Raw genomic sequence first — 13,447 nt, forward strand, 5'->3', positions numbered from 1 at the left:
CAGTGTAAACCAATAGTTTGTAGTACTAACATGATATCTTTCTGTTATTTAAATTGCTTTTTCTAGATAATACCAGCACTCAAAGTATCTATGGGACATGAAGTGTTATGCTTCCAGGGCAGAAGATTTCTAGGGCGGGTATAGACCTATTATCATTTTCACGAATATGTATTTCCAAGCTGCATTTGCTGAAGGGATAAGGGCTGGGGATAGGGATGGGGGCATATTCAGCAGATAGGAAATAATAAAACCTTCTGTTGCCTGCTGACTCTCCCAGTATTCTCATGATCTCTGCCAGGCTTCCTTGCTGGAGGATATATGGGTTAAATAATTGAGGGAGTAAATATTTACTGGTAAAAGCTGGTGGATGGGCAAGATTAACTCTTACCCACCCTCCACCCATTGAATTTCCTGTACAGATGTTTGTCTCACTTCTGTATCTGTTGCACAGTATTAGTTTTGCATGTCAGACAAATGTTTGGGGGTCCCTGTTTACATTTTTAAGGGCTACCTTTTTTCAGAGTGACAGCAAGAAAGCCCCTGCACACTGCTGAATTTGTATATCAGCATTCTCCAGATAAGAACTATGTCATTTGTAAAGCTATTACAGCCATCTGTGCATCTCAGTAGACAGCTATATGGACCTGAGAAAACTAATTATAATTCCTTAATTAATCATGGCATTTTCTGGATTATCTATATTAAAAAAGTGTTCATGCAGAATTTGGACTAACTTCAGCCTCTGGCCACAGACGTACACATTATAATTGTCATGGCAGGGAGGAGCAAATGACAAGTGTGTCATTATGTCATTGCACAAATAGATGACTTATGTACTTGTGTCAGACATTATAATGCAATTAGGGAATTGTGTTATTTGCCTGATGACCTCATGATTCTATGTTGTCATTTTGATGTTATTTACTTATTTATTTATTTATTATTCAAATTTTGTTGCCACCTATCTCCCCCAAAAGAGGGACTCTGGGTGGTTTACAATAAAACTAATATAACAATAAACGTTAAAATCCCATAAAAATAAAAACAAGTTACAAATATAAAATACAATATAAATAAATATAAAATCCAACTGGCTCTAAAGATTCCAATCTGGTAGGCGGGGCTCTGAGGTGCAAGCCACCCCCAAGAATGGCAACCCCCCTTCCCACCCCAAGCAAGATGGCAGAACCAAGTCTTCAGGGCCTTCTGGAAGGTTGGGAGTGAAGGGACCTGCCTCACTTCTGGGAGCAAGATGTTCCAAAAGGTGGGGGCCACTGTAGAGAAGGCCCGCTTTCTGGACCCCACCAGATGAACTTCTCTTACAGACGGGGTCCGTAACATGCCCTTTCTGCACGATCAGGTGGGGTGGGTTGATGTTATGGGGATGAGACGGTCCCTCAGGTAATATGGCCCCATGCCATGTAGGGCTTTAAAGGTGATAACCAACACCTTGAATTGGACCTGGAAGCAAACTGGCACCCAGTGCAGCTCGCGCAGCAAAGGTGTTATATGTGCCGATCTAGGGGCACCAAGAATAGCCCATGCGGCTTCATTCTGGACCAGCTGAAGCTTCCAGATACTTTTCAAGGGTAGCCCCATGTAGAGCGCATTGCAGTAGTCTATCTGGGAGATGACCAGGGCATGAGTAACTGTTTGGAGGGCTTCTCCAGGAACGGGCGTAACTGGCACACAACCCGAAGTTGAGCAAAGGCCCTCCTGGCCACGACTGCCACCTGCTTTTCAAGCAGGAGTTGTGAGTCCAGGAGAACCCCCAAGTTACGGGCTGAGTCTGTCTGGGGCAGTGCAACCCCATCCAGAACTAAAGATGACAAATTCCCAGAGGCAGAGGTGCCGTCAACCCACAGCCACTCCATCTTACCATGGTTCAGCTGAAGCCTGTTGTTCCCCATCCAGACCCCCACAGCCCCCAGGCACCAAGAAAGGGCAGTCACCGCATCACTTACCTCATCTGGGATGGACATGTATAATCGGGTATCATCAGCATACTGATGATAGCTCATCCCGTGGTGACGGATAATCTCACCCAGTGGTTTCGTGTAGATGTTGAATAAGAGAGGAGAGTGGGCCGAACCCTGTGGCACCCCACAGTGGAGGGGTCGAGGGTCAGATCTTTCGCTCCCTATCACCACCAATTGGGACCAGCCCTGGAAGAAGGAGGCGAACCAGCGCAAAACCACACTGCCCACCCACAACTTCCTGAGCTGACCCAAAAGGATACCATGGTCAATGGTATCGAAAGCCACTGAGAGTCAAGAAGAGCAAGGGTGGATGCACTACCTCCATCCCACTCCCACCAGAGATCATACATAAGTGTGACCAATGCAGTTTCTATCCCATAACCGGGCCTGAAACCTGACTGGAAGGGGTCCAGATAATCCGTTTCATCTATGCATTCTCAACCACCTTCCCCCAAAAGGGGAGGTGGGAGACTGGACGAAAGTTGTCCAGCATAGTTGGGTCCAATGATGGCTTCTTGAGGGGGTGCACCAGCACCTCCTTAAAGGCAGACGGGAACACACCCTTTCTCAAGGATGTATTTACCATTGCTTGGACCCAGCCTCATGTCACCTCCCAAGCTGCCTTCACCAGCCAGGAGGGGCATGGATCTAAATGACAATTTATTGGATTGAACTGTTCCCAGATAAGAGGGCAAGAACGTTCCTTCGGCATCTCCACAGACCCTGCTTCACGCTTGGAGTCCAGCGTGGAATGGATCCGAGTGATTTTATCCTGCAGATGCTCAGAAAACTCTTCCACATGGCCCTGTATGTGTGATCTTAAACAGGGCTGTCGGGCGGCATTCTGCGGATGCAATAAGAGCGGAGAAATACTGATGTTTCACTGCTCTTACCACCACAAGGTAGGCCATAATAGTGGCTCTAGTTTGTGTTTGGTTGGATTCAGTCTTTGTCTTCCTCCAGCGGCACTCTAGACATCTCTTAAGCCTCTTCAAAACCCTCAACGCCTCATGACTTGTTATGGATGCTGCGGCATAAAACCAGGATGAACTTCTTTTGAAGTGCAACTATGGAGAGTTAAGATGATTGCATGGCCTGTCCTGATGATACTGCTGCCTTGGCCTTAGCCGCCTAACAATATTTTTTGTGTTGATCAATCAGTTAAGCCAGGGGCAAGCAACCTGCAGTCTTTGGATCACAAGAGGCTATTGACCTAATTTCAAAGGTCTTCTATAAGAGATCATGTCAGACCCCTGATAAGAAATTTTCCATCTATTTCCTGGCATTCTGTTGCTTGGAAAGAGGGAAGAACATGTCAAAAAAAGAAAGAAAAGAGATTTCAGACATTTTTGGCTCCGATTCTACCCACCGTATACTTCCATCACAACCCATCATTGGTATATAGTCCCCAGTGATTGTCCTAAAGGGCATACAATCCTTGACAGGAAACAAGATTTAAACGCATTAAAGTATTTTATGCATTGTGGCCAACTTATCAAAAGCTTTTACAGTTCATAAGATTAATTCTAAAACTGCAGCTTAATATTCATGTGATCTTAGCTTATTTTCTCAAGTTGATCCCCCCCACCCTTTTTTGGGGGGGGCACTGAAACTAGGACAGAAGAGGTGCTCAAGATAATTATACAGCATTGTGAGAAATAAAAAGGAGAGAAGGTGAGAGGTGAAGTTCTGGGTCTTTATCTGATGAGTTAGTATGCAATCATCCTGCAGTGCTAAGCAATTGCCAAAATGAGCTGTACAACAATTCACTTTGCTCTTGTGAATTAGAGTTCGTAACTTGGAAACATTGTACATGGTAAGAAGAAAGGCTGCTTCTGAATGTTTTAATTGTATAGTCCCCTGCCTCAAACATGGAACAAAGGGCCCAGATGATATCTTCAAAGTATAAACCCGATTGTTTTTCCACAGATTTTTTTCATCAGTGGCCACTGATAGTTGATGAGGATTTGTTTTAGGATTCTTATATTGACTAACAATGACTTCTACCTACTGCTAAGCACAAAGTTGTAGATTTTGGATATTGCTGTCTGGTGGAACGTTATAGGGCCATGCTGAACTTTACACATATCAGATCACATTTTAAGTGTGCTAATCAGCAGTCTTAGCCATTCAATTTTCATCATCTTCTGTAACCTTCTAAGCATCACATTTTATATCCTCTTCGAATGTAAATATGTTATTAAAGTGGTTCTCTTCTGTTGGAGACAGTTACTTCTCTTCATTAAAACTGCACATGCCTATTCTAATGATGTGTTTCAAAAGCTTTTAGCCCTGATGATGTATGGAACAGCTGGACTGCTGCACAAGATTGAGAGAGACGAAGTAATGGTCTTTCCAGTTCCAGAATCTAAGTGGTTTAATATAGTCGGTCCTAGACATTTGCATTAACTCTAAGATAGTGTTCATGGTTAATAAACATTAGGGTACACCCTCTAAAGTTTTTGATTGCCAGCCTTCTGTTCAATGTTAATTATCTGCAGGCTACTTTTCCATATTTTTATTCTTATTTGGTTTGCATACTCAGCATATTTTCAGTAATGGAGTTTAATAGGGAAACATGTTCTTGATGAATTAATTCTACCTAGTGCTATTAAGCCATTTTTTAAAAAAATGAACAAGAGTGGGAGTGGCATATATTTGAGTTAATTCAACTTGCTCACACTTTTAGCTGTTGAATAACTTTACTTGCTTTATTTTTTAATCTCCCCATGTCATATTTGGCTCTTCACAGAAGGTTGCTTCACTTGTATTACCAGGAAACTTAATTCTGTGGTTTGGTCTGTGCTGTACAAACATCTGCTAAAAATTACCAGAACAGAACTAAAAAGCTATTTTTTTTCTAAAATTACCTTTGGTATCAAAATAAAATAGTGTAAGCCTTTAAATGAAGGCTACCAGGCCTGAGCTGCAAAAATCTAGATGACCATGAGATGGTAGCAAAGAGGTATCTGGATTTTTGCAGCCCAGACATGATAGCCCTACTTTAAATCCATCTCCTGTTATAGTGTGCTATATACAATTGCCACCATCCAGCACAAGCAGCTAGCAGGGAACAACTCACATGTGGTCCTGCTCTTCCTCTTCCTGAAAAGGGTTATGTCATGCGCTGCCTGCCTCTGAATAACACTCAGACACTGGTTCGTGGATCAGGCTCTGATTTATTTGCAGGGCAGGTACAGCGTTGGTAGAAAAAAGCTGAGAGTGACAGGAGCGCGCCGGTGCGGGGTTTAAATACCCCGCGCCGGTCAGCGCCCCCTCGCTCGCGGTCACGTCACCCCCCTTTGTCCAATACGTTGCCCTGCCAGTGGGTGAGGGTTTCCGGGATCGCCCATCATCAGGTTTTCCATTCCTCTGCTGATTGCTTTCAGCTGGGCGATCCCCGTTGTATTGGCGCTGATGGCTTGGGTGTGCTCCGTGATCCGTTTAGTTATTGTTTGTTGGCCGTTAGTCGTTGTGGGTTGATGGCTACTTATCTTGCACCCCTTCACCTATTTCCTTGCCATTGTCATGTGTGCCATTGCGCTGATGACTTTAGCTCAACGGCACTCATGACATACTGCCCCCTTTCCGAATAGTGTTCCCCCCCGGTTTTCTGGGTTTTTCCCGTGGAGCTGTCAAAACGCCACTTTTTTTTTTTTTTTCAAAGTTCCCGCCGGAGTAGTTGTCGCCCCTCCCTTTGCTCCTCCCTCTACCACGTGCCTTCCCAGGGTGTGTCCATGGTGCGCATGCTCGGGTCCTGACCTGGCGTGCGCATGCTCCAGCCACACCCTGTTTGTTTGGCTCAGTTCGGCGAGGAGAGAGGCGTGGCTGGTCGGGTGCTTCTCAGCTCCAGGTAGGGCCCTTCTTTTTTCTTATTTAAAGTGCGTCGCCTTTGTTGTGTCTCCTGGGCGTTGCCCCCAGGTTGCCCTGTTGACTTGCTTGCCACTCCCCCGCGGCCGGGGGGCGGGGGGAGGGTGCTGGCGAACGTTTGTCACCACCCCGTGGGCCCGGGGCGGGGGGAGTGAGTCCCGGGGGGGGGAGGTCCACCCAAGTCGCGGGCTTGGGGGGGCCCTTTCCCTTGGGGCACAGGAGGCGGGGGGGGCCTGCGGGGGGGGGGTTGGTTTGCTGACCTTGGTTGTGGTTTGTCGGGGTATGCCCGGTGAAATGCTCTGGTCAGGTCAGGCGCGTTAACGTTGTGCGCCGCCACCCATTCCGGGTGGGGGAAGTGTTTCCACCTGACCAGATAGTGTAGAGTTCCTCGTTGCTTGCGGGAGTCGAGAATGTCCCTTATCTCGAAGTGGTGTTGCCCGTCGATCATCACCGGTGCGGGCTGTGGCGTGCTTGGGTGCCATCGGGAGGTGGTTGCCGGTTTCAGGAGGCTGGTGTGGAACACCGGGTGGAGTCTCCGGAGGTTGTGTGGCAGGTCCAAGCGCATTGCTACCGGGTTCACTATTTGCGTGACTCGGAACGGCCCGATGTACTTAGGCCCCAGTTTTTTCGAGGGTTGGGTTGACTTTAGGAACTTGGTGGATAGATAGGCCATATCCCCCGCCTGGAACGTCGGTTGTTGGCGCCGGTGCTTGTCGGCCTGCTCTTTGTAGGCTGCCTGTGCCTCCTTCAGCGCCGCCGTGATTACTGGCCATGCTTCCGCGATCTTCCGTCCCCAGTCGCTAGCGTCCACCTGGGGTTCCGGGGGTTGAGGTAGCTCCGGTATGGGGACGAAGTCGCGCCCCGAGACTACTTCGAACGGAGTTTTCCCCGTGCTCGTGTGGACGGCGTTGTTGTATGCGACTTCGGCGAACGGGAGCAGTTCAGCCCAGTCGTCTTGGTGGTAGTTAGTATATGATCGTATGAATTGCTCTAAGGTGGCATTAAGAACCTCTGTGGCTCCGTCCGTCTGGGGGTGCCAAGCCGTAGATAGGGCCTGTTGGGTCCCTGTCAGCTTCAGGAAGGCCCGCCAGAATTTGGAGGTGAACTGTGTGCCCCTGTCGGTCACCACACGTGCGGGACATCCGTGTAGCCTGTACACGTGGATGAGGAAGAGTTTGGCTAGCTGTTGTGAGGATGGGACCGACGTGCAGGGGATGAAGTGGGCCTGCTTTGAGAAGTAGTCCTTCACCACCCAAATGGCCGTTTTCTTCTGGCTGGGTGGGAGGTCCACTATAAAATCCATAGAGATTTCCTCCCATGGGCGGGAGGGTTCTGCCACCCGTTGCAATAGCCCCGCGGGTTTGCCTGGTGCCCGTTTGGCCCTAGCGCACGTTGGGCAGGACGCCACGTAGGTTTTTACGTCTCGCCTGAGCGCGGGCCACCAGAATTGACGCCGTGTTAGGTGTAGGGTCTTGAGGAACCCAAAGTGTCCCGCTTGCTTGGCGTCGTGTGACCTATGCAAGATCGCCTGGCGTTGCGAGTCCGGGACGTAGATTCTGCCTTCCCCCCATGCCAGGTCCTGTGCCATCGTTACCTTGTTGGGGTTTGCCAGGAACCAGGGGTCGGTTTTGAGGGCGGCGGCGAGGTCCGTGCGCATTCCCCCTGGTAGTTGCGGTTGGCTTCTTCCAGTCGCCGGTTGTCCCGCCGTCGGCTGCGCTGTAGAGTCGAGCTGCCTCCGCGCGCCGCTTCGGGTGGTCACGGCCATCCCCAGTTGCGAGGCGGATAGGACCGTCCCAATGGTGTCTGGGGCGGGCTCTTCGTCTTGGGGCAGTCGGGAGAGGGCGTCGGCCAGGAAGTTCTTTTTGCCCGGCATGAACTTCAGCTGGAAATTAAAGCGGCTGAAGAATTGGGCCCATCGGACCTGTTTTGGGCTAAGGCGTCTAGGCGTTCGTAGGGCCTCGAGGTTCCGGTGGTCAGTCCAGACCTCGAATGGTTGGGTGGCTCCCTCGAGTAGGTGTCGCCATGTCTCTAGTGCCGATTTCACCGCGAAGGCTTCTTTCTCCCAGACGTGCCATCGCCTCTCTGTCTCGGAGAACTTCCTTGACAGGTAGGCGCATGGTTTCAGGAGTCCCGTGGGGTCTTTCTGTAGCAGGATGGCTCCCAGGGAGAAGTCTGAGGCGTCGGCTTGGACCACGAACGGCCGTTCTGGGTCCGGGTGCGCGAGGATTGGCTCCGTAGTGAACAGCGCTTTCAGCTTGTTGAATGCGGTCTGGCACGCGGGAGTCCAATTCAGCACTGTGCCTGGGTTCTTGGCGCGTCGGGTGTCCCCCACCCCTTTGGTTTTGAGGAGGTCCGTTAAGGGGAGGGCTATCTCAGCGAACCCCCGGGCGAATGACCTGTAAAAATTCGCGAATCCGAGGAAGCTCTGGAGTTGGCGTCTGTTGCGGGGCCGCTCCCAGTTTAGCACCGCTTCGACTTTTGCGGGGTCCATTTCGATGCCGTCCCCGGAGATTCGGTACCCCAGATAGTCTAGGCGCTCTTTGTGAAACTCGCACTTTGTAGGCTTGGCATAGAGCTGCGCCCTTCTGAGCTTGTCGAGGACTTGCCTGACTAGGGTCACATGTTCCTCGTGCGTTTTTGTGTAAATAAGGACGTCGTAGATGTAGACCAGGACACCTTTGAACAGATGTTCATGCAGTACCTCATTGATGAGCTGCATGAACACCCCAGGGGCCCCCGCGAGTCCGAAGGGCAGTACTTTGTACTGGAAGGCGCCTAGGGGGCAGTTGAACGCCGTCTTCCATTCGTCCCCCTCCCTGATTCGGATGCGATAGTACGCCTCGCGAAGGTCCAGTTTGGAAAAGACTTTGCCCGTGGACAGGTGGGCGAGCATGTCCTTCACCAGGGGTAAGGGGTATTTGTTGGACAGGGAAGCCGCGTTTAGGCCCCGGTAGTCGGTGCAGAGCCGTAGGGTCCCGTCTTTCTTCTCCCGGAATAAGACGGGGGCTCCGACCGGTGAGCATGCTGGCTCTATGAATCCCCTGTCTAGGTTTTTATCGATGAACTCCCGGAGGGTTGCCATCTCCTTCGGGGTCATCGAATAGATCTTTGGTCTAGGTAAGGGGACGTCGGGCAGTAGGTCGATCCGGCAATCCGTCTTGCGGTGGGGGGGTAGTTGGTCAGCTTCTGCCTCTCCGAAGACCTCGGAGAAGTCGGCGTATTGTTCTGGTAGGTCTGCTGTGGTAGCGGCGTTGTCTTGTGTGGTCGCCTCCGCTTGTCCTACCGTGGGGTTGGTTCTGCCCGCTGGAACTGGTTCTCGATACTCGCCGTCGCCGAATGTGAAGGTGCGGGTCTCCCAGTTGATGCGCGGGTTGTTTGTCGCGAGCCATGGCATCCCCAGGACTGCAATGGGCCGTCCGATGTGCGTGACTACGAACGATGTGCGCTCGGTGTGAGTGCCCATTTGCAGGGTGACCGGCTCGGTTTGTAGCGTGGCTGGTTTCCCTCCCGCTGTAGAGCCGTCCAGCTGGTGGAATGCCAGCGGCGTGGGGAGGGGGAAGCAGCGGAGGTCGAGTTTGGCGACTAGGTCGGGGTGGATGAGGTTTTTTGAGCACCCAGAGTCCACTAGTGCCGCGGCCGTGGTGGCTCCGTTGCCGGCAGAGAGTTTAATTGCTGCCATTATTACGGGGCTTTCGTTGTTTCGTCGAGGTGGTCCGCGCTGTTGTCCCACCGCCTGCCTCGCCACGCGTTTCAGGGCAGGCGGGGGGCATTTCCCGCCGGCTGGTCGGGGTCTGCGTTGTCCTCTTCCCCCCAGTAAGCGTCCCAGCCCTCCTCTGGTGTCGCTGTGGCCACGGTCATTCGGCGGTGAGGGGGCGGCCCCAGGTTGGGTGGTTTGGGGCTAATTTTCGGGGTGGGTTTGGGCGCGCTGGTCGGCGATTGGTTGGCGAAGCAATCCACCGTCTTGTGCCCTAATTTGCCACACCTCCCGCAGGGCTCCCGGTTGAACTTCTTTTTTGGGTATATGGGGCCGCCCATGCCCCCGTGTGGTGCGGGTACCTTTTCCCCGGCATAGTTTGTGTCTTCCGTGGTTGTCATGAGGAAGGTGCGGTGCGCGTGTTCGGCTTTCCCCGCGAGGTGGATCCACCCGTGTAGCGTTTCTGGGTCGTCGCGGTAGAGGGCCCATTGGAGAACGTCGCGGTTGAGCCCCCTTTTGAACATTTCCAGCAGGGTGGTCTCGGACCAGTCGCTGACCTTCCCCGCGAGGGCTTTGAACTCCAGGGCGTAGTCAGGGACCGTGCGTGTGCCCTGTTTAAGTCTTTGGAGTGCGCTTTTCGCCCTTACTTTGGCTAGGGGGTCTTCGAAGTAGTTTTTCATCTCATTGATGAAAGCAGGGAAGGTGGCGAGGGCGGGGGAGCTGGACTCGTACAGTTGGACGTACCAGTCCGCCGCCCTGTCTTGGAGTTTGATCGCCACGGCGGCGATCTTGTCGGCCTCGGAGTCATAGGAGTGTCCGTGCCTCCCCATGAACTCCCTAGCGTTCGTAACGAAAAACGAGAGTTTTGTGGGCGTCCCATCGAAGAAGATGGGGAAGTCCTTTGGGGCCCGGGCGTTTTGTGCGGCCCCGCCTCTCGCTTCCCGGGGTGTGGTGTCGGCCGCCTGTGCCGTCTGCTGACCCTCCGCTGGCCCGTGTGGGTTCGGTGCTTCGCTCGGGGTGTGGGCCTGTGCGGGGACGTCGTTGGGTGGCGCGGGGGGCATAAGCGACTGGAGCATGGTCCGGAGTTCCGTCAGTTGAGCCCGCATGGCCGCGGGTTCAGCTCGTGCCTCCTCGTCCACAGCCCGCGCCGCCGCTGGGGCCGGTTCCGTTGGCGCGTCCTCGGGGGTGGGTTGCCGGCGGGGTTCATCGTCCCTCTGCCGCGGGTCCGCTTCCTCCGCCGTCTGCTGGGTGTCTCCGTCGTCCTCCTCCGTGTTGACCGCCGTTGGGCTGTCGCTCCACGCCCGTTGCTGGGGTGCGATGTGGGGCGCGGGGTCCTCCGCTGGTTTCGGAAGTCGTGCTGCTCCCTCCCGCGGTCGGGTTGCCTCCGTCGCCATCTCCCCTTGGGGTTGGAGCTGAGGCTCGGGTCGGGTGGGGTGGGCGTCCATGGCTCCGGGAGTCCGCGGTGCCTCTGGCCTTGGTCGGTCCTCCTCTGTCTCTTGCCGCGCGGCTCGCCCTCCTTGCCCGCGCCGCTCCGGCCTCATCTTGCTGGTCTTCTCGCCGTCTACTCCTCCCGCGGCTCGTTGTCGTCCGGTGGGGCTCGGCGAGGCTGAGTTTGTGACTCTCAGCTTTATGTCATGCGCTGCCTGCCTCTGAATAACACTCAGACACTGGTTCGTGGATCAGGCTCTGATTTATTTGCAGGGCAGGTACAGCGTTGGTAGAAAAAAGCTGAGAGTGACAGGAGCGCGCCGGTGCGGGGTTTAAATACCCCGCGCCGGTCAGCGCCCCCTCACTCGCGGTCACGTCACCCCCCTTTGTCCAATACGTTGCCCTGCCAATGGGTGAGGGTTTCCGGGATCGCCCATCATCAGGTTTTCCATTCCTCTGCTGATTGCTTTCAGCTGGGCGATCCCCGTTGTATTGGCGCTGATGGCTTGGGTGTGCTCCGTGATCCGTTTAGTTATTGTTTGTTGGCCGTTAGTCGTTGTGGGTTGATGGCTACTTATCTTGCACCCCTTCACCTATTTCCTTGCCATTGTCATGTGTGCCATTGCGCTGATGACTTTAGCTCAACGCCACTCATGACAGGTTATGACAAAAAGGAAAGCTGCAGGTTGCATATAGTAGAATTATAAGCAGTGTGCATTTATTTTCTATGTTCACACCCTATTCCTAGGAGACAAAACATCAATAGAGGGGATTTCTTTGGTTTTCTAAGTTGTAAGAATCTAATTTTATACAGATTCAGGGTATTTGGACAGTATATATTCTTTTTTGCAATTCTGATGTTCTTAATCACTTTGACTATGCCTATCAAAAAAATCTGCTACGTTGTGTATTATGTGTATGTATCCCATGCTTTAAAGTTTGAGCTGCATTTATAGTTACTTCCTTCCTTTCTTTTTTCACCATGACTCAGTGTGGTAGGTTAGGACTGTCTCAGGGTCACTCACTGTTCTTCATGGCCAAACAAGAATTTAAACGTAGGCCTTCCTGATATAATTACTACGCTCAGTCCATTATTCAACTTGGCTTACTCATGTCTATCATGTATACTGCTTATCAAATGTTCATTGCTGCTGATTCTGACAGTAGCAATATTCTTGGTCATCATACTTGAGTCTCCACCAGGAAAGATTAATTTTGTCAAATTGTTGGTGTTGGTCTAAGTCATGGGGGAAGAGCTGTGTAATTGTAGGCTCTGTTCTTAGTCTCATGCATTCAGCCATTGTAGACATGATTCCTATTCTCCTGCCCTAAACTTTGCTGACTAAGCTGGTCCTGTTCATAAATATGATTACAAGTCTCCTTTCCTTTCCTTTCCCCATTTTCAGATGTAACATGCTACTGGGATTATAAGCAGTGAGCCCAATGGAGATGCTGAGATGAACTGCACACTAAAGTTTCTTTACTTAAAATCATTTTATGTCAAAGGAGGACATTGAGATCAGGAGTTGCTGGTTTCTTTCAGAGGGCCTCAGCCTGGTCTGTAGGAGTTAGGACATTTTTCAGGAATAATACTTCAAAACTTCAGTGACTATGGTTAACATGACTTCAAGTACAGTGGAACAATCTATGACTTATGTTCCTTAATTGTCCTCTTCTTCCTTTCTTTCTTAGCTGGCAAGCCAGGCATTATCTAAATAGAGATATTTGGATGTAATTAACAGAGTAGTTTAAAATCTATTATTTTCTCTGACTTGGATCTTTTTTTTTTAAGTGTCATAGAATAGGCAGCTTGCATTTAACATGTAATGTGTTGCAGTGCTGAAATGTCCAAACTGAGAAGGAAGGTAGATTTTGGCTTTAGGATATATGTTTGCTGAATCTCAGGACACCATTTTCAATGTTTACATTATCATAGATGTGTCCAGATTTCTCTTTATTACCTGCTGTCAACTGCATGATCTATACCCTGCAACCTGTTGCTTATCAGCATATCAAAAGGGCTTTAATAAAATAAATCGGCAGCCTGGCGTTCTTCCTGCCTCACTACACTATAGTGCAAAAAAAAAAGTAAATCATCCATAGTTATTTTCTATGAAATAAAATAAAACCCTCTAATTTTTTAATAAGTTGAAGTTTTCAGGTTTTGTATTGTTTTTACAATGCAACATATCATTTCTTCTGGGGAAGATGATAATAGCTTGTTACTGCATAATCAGAACCAATATATAATGCAGAAATATGAATAGTTGATCGTTTGATTGCCTGTACTTATTATGAAGAGTCACCTCCAGGCAACTGGGTTAAGAAATTATACAATAGGCAAGTGATAGATAAATGGTCTTGTGGTTTCTGTAAATCAGCAATGCAACGAGATGCATATGATTTGAATTCTTGCCTGAATCTTAGAGCATGGAACTGGATGTGACTTTCTACATTCTACCATTTACACAAAGCT

At 50.5% G+C, this 13,447-nt stretch overlaps 1 protein-coding gene across 1 annotated transcript in view; it reads left to right on the plus strand.

Annotated features, from left to right (window-relative positions):
• LDLRAD3 (low density lipoprotein receptor class A domain containing 3) overlaps positions 1-13,447 on the plus strand; it is a 196,349-nt gene that overhangs the window by 172,358 nt on the left and 10,544 nt on the right. The gene's annotated exons all lie outside the window — the stretch shown is intronic.

This window comes from Candoia aspera, chromosome 1, assembly GCF_035149785.1.
Source record: "Candoia aspera isolate rCanAsp1 chromosome 1, rCanAsp1.hap2, whole genome shotgun sequence".
Taxonomy (NCBI): domain Eukaryota; kingdom Metazoa; phylum Chordata; class Lepidosauria; order Squamata; family Boidae; genus Candoia; species Candoia aspera.